General features: G+C 43.9%; 1 protein-coding gene across 1 annotated transcript in view; it reads right to left on the bottom strand.

Annotated features, from left to right (window-relative positions):
- Nucleotides 1-17,565, bottom strand: part of grip2b (glutamate receptor interacting protein 2b) — a 202,560-nt gene that overhangs the window by 184,401 nt on the left and 594 nt on the right.

The raw sequence follows: 17,565 nt of genomic DNA, 5'->3' as shown, positions 1-17,565 counted from the left end.
AGGTGTGTAACAGCGGCTCCTGCAACAAATCCATGTTGTAGACACAGCCGAGCGTGTCGGACTATCACCTGTAGCTGCAAGCGTGAAAATTACAGTGTTCCCTGCTTCCCTCCTCTCACATATCCCACTAGTGACCCACTGAGTGTATCAGACTATCACCTGGTGGAGTGTGAAGATCGGTGTTTGAACCCAACTCATTATAGAACCAACCAGACAGATCTGAATGAGCCTCAGCAAGAAAACACACTCGTATACGTGCGTATGTAATAAACCACAACTTTAACAAAGCGCTGTAAAACAACCATAAAACACTAAACTCCAGCAGATCACGTGATACCATCACAGCCACTTTAAATGTCCTCCGCTCACTCGGTTCATTCATTCACGTGTTGTTCAAATCTCCTGCCCTGTTTGCAGAGGCACAGCTGATGAACATACAGTTCGACAAGCGAAGGGAAAATCTTTAAACTTTTCTTTTATCCTTAATTTTCAGCTTCCGTTCACAGATGCAAATCACAGTGAGAGTGGAGAAAAATCAACTTTACCCTTGTTCTAAACCATCGAGCGCACCGAGCAGAGCAGCTACAGCTGGAAGATAATATCAGGCCTTGAGCAGATAAGAGTCCGACACACGGCGATGAGCAAACACCTCTGCCTGCACACTTTGATACAGCAACACACTGTAAAGGGATCAGGAGGCTGTGATGAGTTCAGCGTGAGGTCGGCTGCAGTTCATGTGTCGAAAACCTGGAGAGCGGACACTCTTACAGAGATCCAGATCTTTTTAAATGAAGGTTTGAGGTGACGCCTCTTATGACCGTCGGACTCTGACATTATCTGGTTTCCTTTAAATTCTGCTGGAGGAATCCGAGCCACTGCTGTTGTGTCTTTTCCACAGTTTGGGAAACTGATCAACTGCTCTGGTAGAAATGTTTTTTTCTTTTCATATTTCTCCTCATAACAAATAACTGTAGTTTTCTGAGGTGGATCTCGTGCGACAGCAGCCAATATCCTCCAAACTACACAAAGTACTTCATGACTTTTAGTGATATAGGAACTTTTTTAAAGCAACTCCAGCTCCTGCAGATTATTGTTTTCAGGCGTTTCCACCAGAGGAAAGTTACAACAGGGCAAAGCTCTACAATGAAGACACTACGTAAGGAAAGATTTAAAGGAAGGAAACGTTTTACCGGCTATTGGCAGAAATTGTCCGGCTCTGAAACCACTTGATTACTTGAGCAAACAGGCCCCGTCCTGTGCTTTCGTTAGGGACTTTTTGGGGTCAAAAGATTTCCCCTGAACTTAATTGAAATCCTGGTTCCTGTGGTGGAAAAGCAAAGGGTCCAGTGGTTCTTGGGGTAAAGTTCCTGTGCTGCAAACAAAGCTGCTGACAGCCTGATGTGAGACTCAATACAAACTGTGATTCATCTCAACCTCAAGTCCACTAACTGTGAATCAACAGTCCCCCCCCCCCACCTCGAGCTACAGAGATATTTGAGTCGTCCTTCTCGAAGATCAATATCTTCATGCATCCACATTTATTTCTGGACGATATGTACACAAATATAATACAATATAAAAAAGTAGTGTTACTATCATGGTACCTGCCGTCTGTACGACCCAGCAGGGACACAAACGCTTGGGGACAACAGATGGTGACAGGAATGAAAACAACAGACGTAAAACTGCTCAGAAGGAGGTTTACACAATTCTTCAACTTTATTTGCTTTATGTTTTTCTGATTGTCTGAGTTTTCAAAACCATTAGGTCTTATTTGGCAAGTATAATTGAAAAATGCCACATGTCACGCAGTCGTACAGGTTTGTTCTCACATCTAATTTTCAGTCTGTTTATATGTAAGTGCACCGTTATTAGACTTCCAGTAATTAAAAAAGTCGCTTGCATCATCCACCGTTTTAATAAAGAAAGAAAGAAACACACACACACACACACAGACTCAGATACAACCTCATTTCACATTCAATACCGTGGAAATGATTAGTTTGGCAGTGTGCATGATAGTCGAGGGGAGGCAGGCATTGAGACATGGGGGTGGCAGAATTGTACGTGTGTCTGTGTGTGCACAAAAAGTGCACGTGTTACTCCTTTTCATAGCCCACGATCAGTTTAGCCTGTAATCGACTTATAAGCTGCACGTGGGTGTGCAATTAACTGAAAACTAATTAAGCGACTGCCAGAAAATGTGCCTGAGCAGTTAAGCCAAACCAACAAGAGGCAGCCTCCACAATGGAGGCTTCCTTTTATAGACTCCTGATGAAACAAATACACTATTACTTACAAACGCTTTATAAATAAACTGGCTCTTTGATGAAACCTGCTGCCGACACGCTGCATTCAGGAGTAGTTTCAGTTTGCTCATTTGTATCGGTTGGTTTGTGATTCTTGAAATGTTGTTATACCTGCAGAAGTATTTCCACTGCAGAGATTCTCACGTTTCCTTTCCCACATTGGAAAAACCAATGGGGAAGTTTCCATGAAGGGGAAACCGGTATGACACCAGGAAGCTTGCACACTAAAGAGTGTTAGCGTGTTATGATCATGGACAACAACCTCTACGAGCATCAGGAACACAGGAAACACGTAGTCGACCAATCACAGTGTCCATGTGGTATCTCCCTGGTGTGGAATCACATACAGCGACTAAACGTGTAGCCTCCATTTCTACACTTGATACACAACTATTAACCGTCTTTGTCGTCCTGCAAAGACCTGGAATTTAAACATGACAATGACAAAAACACTACTTTAACCTCAATTTCTTTCAAATATCAATTATGGCCGAGTAGCTGGTAAATCAACTGTAAATATAGAGACATGAAGGGCGATAGCAAGCTGAGGTTACAAAGGCCATCATATGCACAGAGAACACACAGAAAACAAAACAGCAAAACCTGCCTACACATTCACATTAAAGCAAAGTAAAAACTCCTTTTCTTGATTTGTTTGAAACACAATAAAGGAATAAAACGCAGGTAATGATCAGAGTCCTAAAGGAAGAGATGACTTCCTGTCAAGAGTCTCTGATGATGCAACTGCACAGCAGCAGCTGAGAGGACAGAGCCGACATGAGTGAATCCAGAGCTGAGACCTGGATCCAGCTGCTGGCAACATCTGCAGATACAGGCAGCACCTGTGTCCAGGTTGGTGGGAGGATAATGGACAAAGCTTGGTGCAGGACTTTACACAATTAGATTAGATGTGGTCACGGAAGAGGGGGATTTAAATGCAGAACCATAATATCAGAAAATGTTATTTTCACTCTACAGACTCATGTTTTGCTCCTGTTTGCTCGAGGCTGTGATTGAACACGAGACTGAGGGATGAGGCGACACCAGTGCTCCCAATGCCGAGCTCCTCAGTGGGCAGCAGAAGCCAGTGGATAAAACTAACTGTGCGTGGCGTGATTCTGTTCGGACAAGCAGATGGTGAAAACAAATGTTACGCAGGAAGTGTTCTGTCTTCGGATGACGTCGTATCGGGGGGAAAGAGCGAGTTTTCATGTGGAGTCGGGGTTTGACACAGCAACAGAGATAAAAACCACAGCAGATGTGAAATACATGTTGGGTTGTGAGCAAATAAACACATGGTGAACACTGAGTGGGTCACAAATAATACACACTCACACACACCCCCACAAAAACCTACAGTAACAGAGATGTAAAACTCCATGGCTGTGCATTCACCATCAAAAACGCATCCACTCTGTCGTAAAATACACACACACACACACACACACACACACACACACACACACACACACACAGTGTTGCAGAAAAGGCCATAAACCATAAACTCTCTGCGGAGTTGCCCTGTCTGTCTGTAGGTCAGCCAGCTAAAACTGCAGAGCAGAAGGGGCCACACACACACGCACACACAAACACACACACACACAGAGCGACAGACACACACATCCAGACGCTCCTCACAACGCACTCATGCACAGACAGTGAGGACGCTACTTTACAACCACTGACATAAACAAGTAGTAACACAGTTTAGGGACATTTGAGGATATGAAAAGCTCGTCCACGCGTTCTGAGCTCTTCTTCAGAGCATTTCTGGATTCATACAAATTCCTGTATTACATTATAAATATATGTGTGTGTGTGTGTATATATATATATATATTACTTCATTTGACATTATCTTTTATAATTGCGTTGTAAGATGCTAACTCGTACTTTTACCGAAAATAGATATTGTTGATATTATTAAAACTCCTTAATGTTAATTCTACCTGCTTTAGAGCATATTTTCTTTGTAGTTAGGGTTAGGGGCATTTTATCTATTTATTTACAAAATACTCATACATCAATGTAGATTAATTAAATTCAATGTATTATTTCAATTTATAATCTTTTACTATCTTTATTCTACACAAACTCTCGATTCTTCTGCGTTCTTGCTTGGTAACTATTATTAGACTGCTTATTAAAACCACCATTACCCTTAAAACAAATAAAAACACTTGCTTGAAATATAACAGAAAGTTGTTGTGAGTAATTTGCATTTGACAAATTGTTGAATTGGGCCGTGCGAGCAGGGAGAAGTGCCCGTGGCCTCTGTGTGATATCGTCTGGAGGTGTGTGCGTCTCTTCCCTTGTGTTCAGCCATTAGTTCAGACATTAGTATCATAAATAGTAAATGTGTTTTCCTCTCAGATGAAATATGGCCGACGTTATCAGAATGTAAATTCATCATTCCCAGGGGTAATTTATTCCTCGGAGGTTTTCCTATTTGTCTTGATGTATGTTTTCTAACAGCCGCTGACCTGAATCAACCTCAACAGCAACACTCACGTTTTGTTCTCGTGAGATTATTTGGCAGCCGGAGTGAAACAGTAAAAATCTCTCTGACTGTTTTTCTTTCATCTTTCGCTGTGGACGTGTTCATTTGTTCTCGTCGTTATCAGAAGGAACCAGACTGAGGAGGTTCTTCTACAAACGCTTTTCTCATCCAGACAAGTTTCATTGAAAATACACACAAAGCCTGAAGTTACCTTTATTCTTAGATGTGATTGTTTCCATTACCGTCACATATTAAATGATCAGATGTTAAAGTTCTATGCACAGACATATTCAGTTTACCCTTTGCAACGTCTTCTCTTTACATTTATAGAAAACTTCATCAGGTTGCAACTAAAAATTCTACAAGTAGTATTTACTGCAGCAGTTTACTTGTGTATAAATGTAATTTGCAGAGAGTTGATAGTTATAAGGAATCGTCAGTTCTTAAAATCCATTTCTAGTTCATAGATTATATCTGTACATCTGTGTAAACATTTGATAAATAGTTCGCGACTCACTGTAAAGTTGTCATCAGTTCCAAAAGTCAACATATGTAACAAATATAAGAAAGTAGAAAGAATACAGTAACGTCTGAGTGGAGCTTTATAAGAATTCATTCTGTAAAGATATTCTCAAAGTGAGTCTTTCAAAAAGAGTAACACAATTACATGAAGACAAATGTGTACAAATTGAAAAATATGTGCTTTTCTTATAGTCACGATTCATAAATTAATGGAACCATGTTTGTTTTTTTTGCAACTGACTGAACTCGACAACAGAAAACAAAAGCATTAATAGTTTTTCAACTGGTCAAAGTGAAGGTTGAGGTGAAGTCTGCCATGACAGAGAGATGCAATAATCTAAAAATGACAGTTTCAGAAACTCCTTACTTCGACAGAAACGATGTGCGGAGCATGAAAACATAAGAAACATAAAAACTTGGCTCTGACTGCTGAGTTTCTGACAGAGATCATCTGACACAGCTTCAGTTCTGGCATCTGGGAGTTTAGAGGTGTGAGATGTTGTTGTAGCAAACTGACCACGTGTTCCCAACATCAAGCTGCTGTCACACTCATGTGGTCACAGCCTGCTCCAGTGGAGGTTTGGGGTTGAAATCCCTGCTCAAAGACCTCGTCTGCAGCTGCTGAGAGAGACAGCGCTCCAGCTCCCTCCGCTCCATCCTCTGTTTTCCTTTCATTTCACAGTTTGTGATGCTGTTTTCTCGTCTCGGTCGAGGCTGAATACGTCAGAGAGCCCAGCTGATGCAGGTCTGTGATTGGACCCATTGAAATGCGGCTGTGGTTCTGCTGAGGAATCAATAAAACACTCCTTAAAGATTCAATTATCCTTTTTTTTCTTTCCCCTTCTCATCACGCTTACAACTTTCTCGGGCTCATCTCGAGTTCATTGGATTTTACCATCTCACCCACAGCTTTACCCCCACACACACACACACCCCCACCCACCCACGCCCACTTCTCTTATCCTCTGAGATATTGCTGAGCTCTGCCTTATGTAGTGGAACTTGCAGCAGGATTTCGGAGTGTGATGGAGAGGATGCAGCAGAGCAGCGGCGGGGATGTGCAGAAATAAATGGGTCTTCACACATTCCCTCGCACCCCCGACATTTATTTTACAAACTATGTCACGGAGAGTTTACGGATCCGTCCGCGAAGGCTGAAAGTCATCGTCTGAACAGATTGAACCGTTTATTCAATGCACTTTTTCTTGGAGCAGAAGAAACTTGCAGCAGCATCTTCGACTGAAGGTCTGATATTCACACTTGATGGATTTAGACACTGAGGTTCAGGTTTAAACTTCTGTTGCACTTTATAGGGAAACATCACAGTTTTGGTTAAACGTGGAATAAGCTCACAAACTGTTGTGTTAAAAGTTAAACTTCTTCAGTATTCAACTGGCTGACAGTGCAGAGGCAGAGGTTGAATTTGACGCCAGATGTTGAGTCCACATCCAAACTCAGACCTGCAAACTTTCTGCAATGTTTTGGTATAAGCGTAACGTTCATACTTAAATTGTGTAAAGGCTGATTCATGCTTCTGCCTCGAAGCTACGCCATAGATGCGCACGTGGCCGAGCATTCACGTTACTAAGCGGATCGTGTTGGAGACGGAGCGGCGTAGGCTGCGGTCACAGGTTGTCATTTGTTACCGACTAGTTTCCACATGTCAAGAAGGTGAAGGGTTAGAGCAATATTACCCAATATGAGCCGGTTAGAGCTTTTACTAGTAAGACTTGACGTTTTAAAAACACGCTGACCCTGAATATTCAACATCAACATGGACCAATTGACCAACCTTTTGATTTAAGGGCCATTTTTCAGTCCAACATTTGTATTCTTCATTTATCTCTCGTAGTTAAAAACCATTAAGCGCAGCCATCGACTCATTAAAATTCTCTGAGTTCATCACCATTTAATCCCAACCAGCATTTAACTTTGAGGCACTCATCAAACAGCATGCATTACACATGTTGGAATTCAATAAGTGTAGCGTTTGCTGTTCGAGAGACATAGTGGAGCAGCGGGCGGGTGCATCAGACCACAGCAGAGCGGAGGGTGCAGCAGATTAGAGCAGAACAATTTATAATTTACAGCAGAACAGAAGGTTTATCAGATAATTAGAGGTTGTGGAAGCAGGATGTGCGAGAACATTGGAGGATCAGAGCTCGGTCCGGACAAGGCGGGGAGGTGTTACAGAAAAGCAACGAGGATGTGTTCTGTTGTACAGACGCAGAACATTTAGGGTATAGCAGGGCGGTTTAGGAGGGCATTGAGCAATTTAAATTTCAGGAATGAACGCGAGCGCAGATGAAACAACCTGCTCGAGACAAATGATTTCCCTCTGCGGGCAGATAATGACAGGAGGGCTGGAGACGGACTGAAAAGCACACGGAGTGTCGGAGAGCGGTGGATTGCATGTGTGCGTTTGTGTGAAAGGGAGCGAGTTCAGGACAAGGAGCGTTGTGTGTTTGTTGTGCATATGCAGTAGAAAAGGAAAACACAACCTGGAGGGGGTACACTATACACACTGTATAGTGTACAGGAGTGTGTGTGTGTGAATGAGGAAGAAAAGTAGTGCAGCAACAACACACATATAATATTGAAGGTCTGATTAATAGAAGCATCCTCCTGACTTACCATTTATTCCGCGTAGCCAACGTGAACTCAAAGACCCCCCCACCCACCCACCGCCCCCGAGAACCTTTGTCGAATGTCACCCGCTTCCTCTCCGTCACACTTAATTGCATGGTTATGTGAAAAGGGGGGGAAAAGGGACAGTGGAGGAGCTCAGACAAAAGCAGAGGAGCAGAGATGAGGTTGCGAGATTGGTAAGTCGATGACCTTGGTGATAAACCAGGGTCTTTTACAGGCCCCGGTCTGCACCAGGCTCAGACTGGCAATCTGGCGAATATGGGAAAATGGCAGATGGGCTGGAGTGTTCTAGGCGCGGGGGCCACAAGGCCACCAGCAACGTGGGAATACATTTATTGTAGGAGAATAATAACAGAAGAATAATTTGACCTGCCTGCCGTGGGCCACTTGACGTTAAAAGGATAGTTCACTGAAAAATGAAAATTCACTACTGACCACTATGCTGATGGAGGTGAAGTGTTTGAGTCCACAAAGCACTTCTGGAGTTTCAGGGGTAAACAGCGTTGCAGCCAAATCCAACACAATTCTAGTAAATGGTGAAAAATAAATAAAAACACTATACTGCTCGTATAGTGTCATCCAAGTGTCCGGAAGCACCGACATTTAAATATGACTCGAAACGGTGTCATTTACACCATGTTTTTAAAATCAGAAAGTCAATTTAACTGGAGGACAGCCTAAAAGATCAGTAAAAAAGGCTGATGCAGCAAATATATTTTCGTTTAACTGATTCATTCAAAGACATGTTACTGATGCGAGTCCACAGGCGTCTAATAAAGAGGAGGAGAACATCTGGATGCAGGCTGATGAAGAGAAAGGCCCGGAGGAGGAAGAAGAGGCAGCTGCAGACGAGCCACGAGCCCCAGCCCTGCAGGTATCTACAGAGCTAATGGAGCTAACTGGGCTAATATTAGCAGAGCTAGCCTATAAGTTACAAATGGAGCAAGTGGTGCAGACGTTGGAGATAAAAGGGATTTGCCAGGATTGAATGTAGCACCAAGTCCGACCCTGATCTGCACATTTAAAATGTCTGTAAAACACGATAAAACTACTACTTTAGTCGTGGACTGATGCTTTACGCCGCTTTTAAAAAATATGCCATCGTGTTCATGCAATAAAACCCGTTTAATTTGGAGTCTCTTGTCTGTGGGGACGGGGCTGATCTGAGTTTGGGCAAAGGAAAACACGTACCTCTGCAAAAAGTCATTTGGTTTTTCGAGGAATAAAGAAAAGTGCCGAGTGTGTGAGATTTGACAACATGACTCAAACGGGTTTCCAGGGACTAAGGATCATGAAAGAAATCAACGAAATTGCAATTGCTCTTTCTCGGGCTCCGAGGTTTCGCGGCTCAGCCTCACGGAGAAGTGCCTGAGAAAGCAATCAAGCCAGCACAAGCACAACAGACTTTAATCAACAGCGAGGCAGAGGGAGAGACAGCGGGTCAGTCGCACTGTTGCATCAACTGAGTAAGTGTGTGTGTGTGGAAAAAAAACAATCTGCGGTGGAGTCGCTCTTGAATATTTAACGATTCTGATACAACCACTGTGAAATGAGAGCAGTTTGAAGGGGATGAGATGTGCTGACGTAACCACAGCAGTGTCTCATGTACGAATGAACATCGGAAACAGACCCATTGGTTTTGTCGTAACCATATTTGGAGGAGCAAGGGGGGTGGAGCCTGAGTGAGAGTTCGAGAACGATCCCCGCCCACCTACACCTGCACCCATTGGACGCTACTAGCTGTCAATCACACGGTGTCCACGCTCCCAACGCATACAGGGCTTTATCATCAATTTGACTGTAAACGGGAGCATAATATAAAAAATTAACATCATTTGATATTGAAGAAAATGTTTATTGACATTATAAATAAGTCAGAACTAGAGTCATTTCCATAGACTCCTCTCTGAGGCTCATTTGAAAAAATAAAGGTTACAGGAGCTTCCACTATTCTCCTTTCCTGTCTATGCATCTACTTTTATATAGATTTGAGGAGCAAAGGTATATAATCTCAGTTTAAATGCACTGATACATTACTGGGTATAAAGCATATTACTGACAGTACAGTCTGTAATGTGACTGCACAGTTGTCGGACTGATGTTATCTACAAATTTTGTTGGTTAACGTTTGGATTCGTACGTATTCACGATGCAGAGAGCAGCAACAAATGCATTTCTTTCGAACACATAGAATAAACAACAGCTTTGTTCGCAGTAACCCATAATTGTTTTATTTATTATTATAAATATCACTGGACTCACATCGGAAAACATTAAGTGACTCCATCAGACACTTTGGCAGCGGAGGAGGCGTCATCTGGACGTTCTTCCTAATTCCCAAAATGAGATTGGCTGGCAAAATACATGAAGTGGCAAAACAGCCGCTATCTACTGTGGCCAGGAGAGTTATTACATTACAGAGATAAGGTAATTACAGTGATAACAGGGGGGGTATGATAATAAAAAAAGAAGTAATACAGAGAATGAAGAGAAGAGGAAAGAAGCGAGGAAACACGAGAGAAAACAGCAAGAGGGCAAAACGCTACAGTAAGTAAAGAGAGTGGAGGCAAACAGAGAGAAGCAGGAGGAAACGATGCATGAGGAGATACGGAGAGAGAGATGAGAAGGTGGAAAGACGACAAAGGAGCGAAGACAGGAAAAGAAAGTCAAGGAATCAAGGGAGACGAGGAGACGGGAGAAGAAAGGGAAGCCTGAGATGAGTCGGGGGAAAGGAGGAAGGGATGAGAGGCGGGAAGAGAAGAGCGTTTGTTGTTTTTTGCTGTGCATGAGTCATCGTCAGATCCTATTATGACTGAGGCAGCGTTACCGCTCTCGCCCACTGCTAACCTACGGCTACATGCCTTCCACACGCATCACACGCACACACGCACAGTTTGCCTTTGCTATTTTTACGGGGACATTCCTTGATTCTTCGTAATACGTTGCATTGTTCGACACCATTTGACACCGACATTCCTTCACTTACATTGTTTTCTAACCCTTGGACCTCACAATCGATGTGTGGAGCTACCGACAGAATTGCACTGGTTGAAATGATTCTTTTCGAAGTGCGGTGCAGACTGGTTATGACAACAATAAACACTTTTACCGTGCCCCTGTGTGTAAAGGCAATTTGCTGAAGTCAAACATTTTCTATCAGGTCATAAAGGAGCTGTTATTTTATTGATAATATTAAATATGTTTACATTATAACTGATGATACAGATATATATCATGTTTAGGTTTTACTCCTCATGGGGGTTACAGCAGATGTTAAATGGAAATCATCAGACACAGAAAGACCCAATAAAAGTTCTCACTGTGACACTTTCTTCTTCCACTTTAACATTCCTTTAAAAGGTTCAGTGTGTAGAATATAGTGACATCTAGTGGTGAAGTTTCGTGTTGCAGCTGAACGCCCCTCACCTCACTTCCAAACATGACAGAGAACCTGTGGTAGTTTCAGTTTCCATAAAAACTCAAAAGATGTTTAGTTTGTCCAGTCCGGGTCTGATCCTATTTCTTGAGAGATTTGTAAAAATGTTGACGAGTCATGTCAAACATTACGAAGAGAACCACAAAAACACTCTGGAGTGCAAACGGGGAAACTCAGGCCCTGCTCAGGTTTGTGCTCACGACGCGCCATATGGCAAAGAATCACGAAAATGGACGACGATAACAGCTGCTGTTGCAACTTAACATCTGCAGACGTGGCCCCAATTCACATGGTTGAGAAATGGTGAAAGAACAAGTATCCATCATTGTGTGGATATGAACTCACCTCTATCGGAGACATGAGATCCACTGTGTTGTTATATGTGCCATGTAGGACATCCAGGGAAATGCATGGACACAAGCTGCTACAGGGACAAATGGGATCAAACCATGTTCTCTAAGCTGCTGCGACATGTCGGGAGCTGTGAGCTCCACTCTCCTCCGGCTCGGGGCGGACACGTCGTCGCAAACCTCAGGAACAATGATACACATCTACTCAAAAAGCCACAACACTGCACATTTCTTCAAGGAGTCAGAGATGGACTGTTTGTTTCAGGGCGTCTCGGTCAAACGTAGCCTTTACGGAAAGGTCGGCAGTTTTAAAGTTCAAACGCTTTGAACTTTATGTGTACCGGAGAAAATGTGAAATGTGAAGGGTGTGCGACGCCTCAGGTAAAGTGCTGGCACAAGGTTCTGCGTCTCCACGGCAAAACATTTCTACAGATATTATGTTTGCTATCAAAGTAAAAAACATTGCACTCCTCTCTGCACACGTTTACTGAAGAATGACGAGCAGCGTTAAATCTTTCAGAACCCACACGAACAAGCACCTGTCACCAACAGATTGTCGAGAATCAGACAAATGCACAGAAAACAGACACAGTCACATCCAGACGTGATCAGAGAGCAAACAGTTGGAGACAATTGTGAGAACCTCATCCCCAAGTAAGAAGAATAGGGTGAAATATTCAAAGCAACTCCGAGCTTCGAGTTCTTTTTATCAATGAACGCGGCGGCTGCTCTGCTCTTTTCACCCGTTTGAGGTTGATGCCGTCCACGAGTGAGCCGGTTGTCGGTTCCCTGAAAACGTTTCAACAACAGATCAATGTGCGACCTTTAGCGCAGAAGGGCCTGCGTGTGGTATTTTCACCTCATCCACGTATCATTGGAAAATTGATCGTCATAAGCTGAGGTATCACTGCTGTAAACGGATCGGACGCGTCTATTGAACGCCAGTGGAACAGAGTGGCGAGGTGGGAGGGGTCACAGATACGAGCGTGGCAGTGTGTTCAGTCCTGCAAAGACAACGGCAGGTGAGCGACACCGAGGCCTTGACGGGGAATAAAACTTAGTTCAACAACAATTACACACAAACATCTGTCAAGTCAATGAAGTAGAGGATCTATTCAGAGCGATGTGAAAGGGAAGCTTGAAGTTTGAGGTCGGACTTTAAGAACTTGAAGAAGCTTTGAGATTCAGATTCTTCATCAGTGGGAAGTGAGTGTGAATCAAGTGACCAGGAAGTAGGAACTGACAGGAAGGTGAGTGACAGCACCAAAACAAAACAGGAAGTCCAACAAGGAACAGTCGGAGCGTGACAGTGACAGTCCAGTGCAGCCTCGAGCAAAACGATTATGTTGTTAGTTTCTCGTGATAATAAAAGATAAATAACTGGTAAATACATTATATATTAAATGTTGTCAGAATCATCTTCATCCCTCTGACCTCCTCTTCGCCTCCTGCCCCCGTCCTCCCACTCCTCCCCCCCCTCCATCAGCGATAACACAACTAAACCCTCATTAAAAGGGGGGGGTTTTTGGAGTTGGAGCTCCGTCACACACACACTCACATACACAATCGACGCCTGTGCTCCACTAACCAGCACATTATTTGATCTTCTCGCCTCCTGATTAATGGGATCTCCTCCTTCAACTGATAAGGACTCCGAACCGAGACCTTCTATCTTTCTCCTTCACGTTCTCCTCTGGTTTTTTTTTTTTTTAAATCTTTCCTCTCATGGCTTCCCCTCTCTCTCTCTCTCTCTCTCTCTCTCTTTCTATTTGCCTTTTCGTCCCCTCTTCTTTTTACCGACCGTTCATGCAGATCACGGATGCCATCGCTATTTGTACCCTTAAATTTCCCCTATCGTTTTGGTGATGGATGACTGCTGCACGCACAAATATTCTCTCTCTCTCTACACACACACACACACACACACACACACACACACACACTTGCGTATCCATTATCTGTCCTTCAACGGGGGGAATGAGATAGTTTGACGATCAAACAACTGTTACACAGCAGCTACTTATAAATGCATTACACAGTTGTGGTCATTTCCTCTTAACTGCACACACACACAGTCACGTCTCCATGACTTCGGAGGACATGACACAGACTTGCAGTAATTACCTGGAGAATAACTCAAACCTTAACGGAAAAACTCACACGTGCCTGTTGCAGGATTTAAAGGAAACGATGCTACTGGAACACACTTTGACCGGAGTGACGTCTCGCGTTTGCTGTTCTGCATTCACCGCGCGTGGGAGAGGTTTAAGTGGCAGAGCAGACACCAGCCAATCAAATTGCATTTAAACCAATAATCAAACGCAGGCTCTCGCCAATCAAATCACTTTAATTCGAGCAGAGGTCGGAGAGATGTGGCAGCTGCTTGATCCTGGGACGTTCTCATCTGTGGAGGTTATTTCCCACAATAATGCCCCTTAGCATTGGCTGCGTGTCCCGAGTGGGAACGTGTGATTGGTTGTTGTTGTCGTGACTTTAAAGAAACGTGTACATGCGAGTGCTCAGTATCAACTGACCTCAGGACGTGTTTAGAATGAGTCACGTTCTGGGGGGCTGTTACTGCGTCAACAGCTTTATCAGCATGAAACAAACAGATCTGAAATCTGCCGGTTAACATTCAATGTAGAGTAGAGTGTAAGAACTAAATAACAGACATTCAACAGAACAGGTCAGGGGATTGTCTACCTGCAGTTGTCGCTCTACCACTTAAAGATGTGATACTCTCTGATTTTCCAAACGCACAAATGCAAAATTCCAATTTCTGAGGTTTATTTTGTTATTTTATTCTTTATCAAGCAGAACGAGGTTGATTTCTTATCCACAGTCTGATTTATTCATGACTAGAAGGTTAGAGTGATGGTTTATATTGTGCAATCATCGTCGTCACATTCTGCACACGTCACCTTGAACCAATGACTCTTGTGCTCCGTGCTCTTGTGGTGCTGAACAGCCGGGGGTTTGATTCCTTGCTCAAGAGCAGCCATTGTGTTCTACTTAGCAGAGAGGATTCGTTCACCTTCTCCACGCAGATTTTTATCAAGTGCATTATGTGGAGTGCCGCCCCCCCCTCCTCCCATTAAAAATCAAGGACTGGTCCAATCAAGGGCCTCAAACAGCCATAAGGCATCAGACACATCAGTGTGTCCAGAATACTGATTTAAAATCCCTCACACACAAACTCACACAATAAGCATCAGACCCTCTATAAATATTTGAGTTTTAAGCCTTTATTGGTTGGACAGAGTTTAAGCGTGAAAGGGGGGGAGAGCGTGAGAGGCTGCTGCAGAGGACTCGAACCCCCGTACACCTGGCACCCACTCAACCAGTGAGCCAACCAGCCGTTTTCAATACCAAATTCCACCACAAGGTCTCGTTCTTCACACGGCTGACGCTCCTGAGGGGAACAGACACAGATTGAAATAGGACCAGAGAGTGGAGCGACCTCACAATCAGAAGAACAACTTCATCCGCTTCGAGCAGTTGGTTCAGTTCATCACCTCAAGAAAACACAAACTTTCCATTAACAGACAACAAACACGTGTGCATCTTCCCCTCTGCTGGCATCTGATGTTTTTTTATGTTGCTGAACACTTTGCATGGTTTATGGTCCTTTTCCAAACAAAGTTATATCTTATAAATCACATTTTCATATTGATTAAGCACCGTGATACCACTGGAACGTGTCCCTGGTATAGGCTCCCTTTTTTAATTGGCCAGATCTTGTCTTGTCAGTCAAGCCAGTTCACATTAAGCTCGTTCACCAGACAGACACAAACATCATTCTCACTCTGTGTTATCCCATCTCTCTCTCTCTCCATCACACACACACACCCATCTTAAGCAGAACACACACACATACACACACCTGCATTAACACACAAGCTAGCGTCCATCCTACACATGGCTCTGGCTCTGCCCTGCACGACATCTTTCTCTCTCACACACACACAGATTTAGTAACAGAAGATTTTCCGTGGGAGGCGTCAGGAGGAACATGGTCTGACATGAGGCACTTAAACTGTTCTAGCAAAGGCAGCAGCTTCTGTCATTCACACTATCTGAGTGTGATACCCTCTGCATGTCCCCCCCCCCCTCATGTGATTATTCAAAGTCTCATTCAACCCCTCAGGTACAGACATGAGCTCCTCTGGCTTCCCACAGATTCTGGGAGCATGCAGTCTGCAGGGATTCAGAGCTTTAGTGAGATCGGCCACTGATGTCCTGTGATAAGGTTTGGCTCGCTGTTGGTTTTCCTCTGCTGCAGACATGTTGGATGGGGCTGAAGTCGGGGGCTGAGTGGGTTCTTCCACAGCGAACCCAGAAATCCACGCGTTTATCCACACGGGGGATGTTTCTGTTGTTTTATCACAAAGCTGGAAGGTCTCTGCTTTCCGACATGTTATTGCTGAAGCATTAAGTTTCCTCTTTGTTGGAAACAAGGGGCACAAATGAAGGGGAACTCATGTACAGTGTGAGCAGTGCAAAGATTGACCTGCACATCCAGCAGCATTGCAGCAGGGTGGGCGGTGCGGGCGATTACCTGGGGCCCCACGTAGAGAGAGGGCCCCCGAATAACACAGTTTTGCCAATAGGTTCATCATTTTAAAGGGCGTCTAAATGTGTGTGTGTCTGGGATGCTGGTGTGGATTCAACTTCAATACTTTACTATTACATACAGGCACAACATGCACTTTGGGGGGGTTGCTTCAGTATCTAGGGACCCCCACCTCTCTTTTGCCCCGGGGCCCTCAAAGTCCAGTGAAACATCCCTGTACAAATCAAAATGTCCCGTCGCTTCCACAGATGATAACTGGTAATGTACTGGTTAAGTTAAGTTTAAATGGTTTTTACTCTGGTTTTTTAAATAAATGTTTCACACTCACAAGTTGTTTTTCTGCCGCGAGAAGTCACAGTAATTCACGGCTCAGCAAAACTTGTGAAAGCTTCATGAGAGTGAAGATGACGTTGGGACTGAAGTGAAGACGAGGTGAAGTTCAGGCTTCACACGAGCAGGTTGAAATAATTAAACCGTCAAACAATGGAAACAGTCGATTAGAAAATACTGTCAAAACACATTTCAATCATATTCCAGGTGTTTAACAAACATTTGAGTTTTTTACTGTTTTTTACTATTGATTATATCAGCACATATATTTCATCATTTTGGTTCTTTTCCCTGTTGAAACAGACAATAATAAATCTATAGAGGGAATCTGTCTCAGCACTCGTCTAAATTCAGCTCCATCCACACATGACCTATCCAAACACACAGGGTCCAGATTATTAATGTGGAGGAAGAAAGTCTCATCTACTGTCAACACCACTCTCTCTCTGACACGCACACACACGCGCACGAACACACACACACAGTCACTCTCTCTCTGCCACACACAGACACACACACTCACTCTCTCTGCCACACACACACACAAAGACACACACACACTTTCTCAGTTGCCCACATCCACGTATACGAATTATCACGCACGCACTTGCACCAACATCATCACTCCCTCCTGTGTTCATGCTGCAGGACCAACACGCAGCCACAGTCACGCACGCACGCTGACCTGCAAGCATCAGTAGCATCACACGCACGAGCTCTGCAAATACGGCGGAACAAACCTGTGGTGACACGTGTGCGCATTGCGCGCAGCTCCAGCAGACCAAGCGTGTCCACGCACACTCATTGGCTACACACACGCGCACACACAACAACAACAACAACAACACACCCACGCACGTATAGCCTACACACGCAATTACCAAAGCTGCAGGTGC

Source organism: Hippoglossus stenolepis, chromosome 3 (assembly GCF_022539355.2).
Source record: "Hippoglossus stenolepis isolate QCI-W04-F060 chromosome 3, HSTE1.2, whole genome shotgun sequence".
Taxonomy (NCBI): domain Eukaryota; kingdom Metazoa; phylum Chordata; class Actinopteri; order Pleuronectiformes; family Pleuronectidae; genus Hippoglossus; species Hippoglossus stenolepis.
Note: the sequence above shows the minus strand (reverse complement) of the source record. Positions and strands in the feature narration are given on the sequence as shown.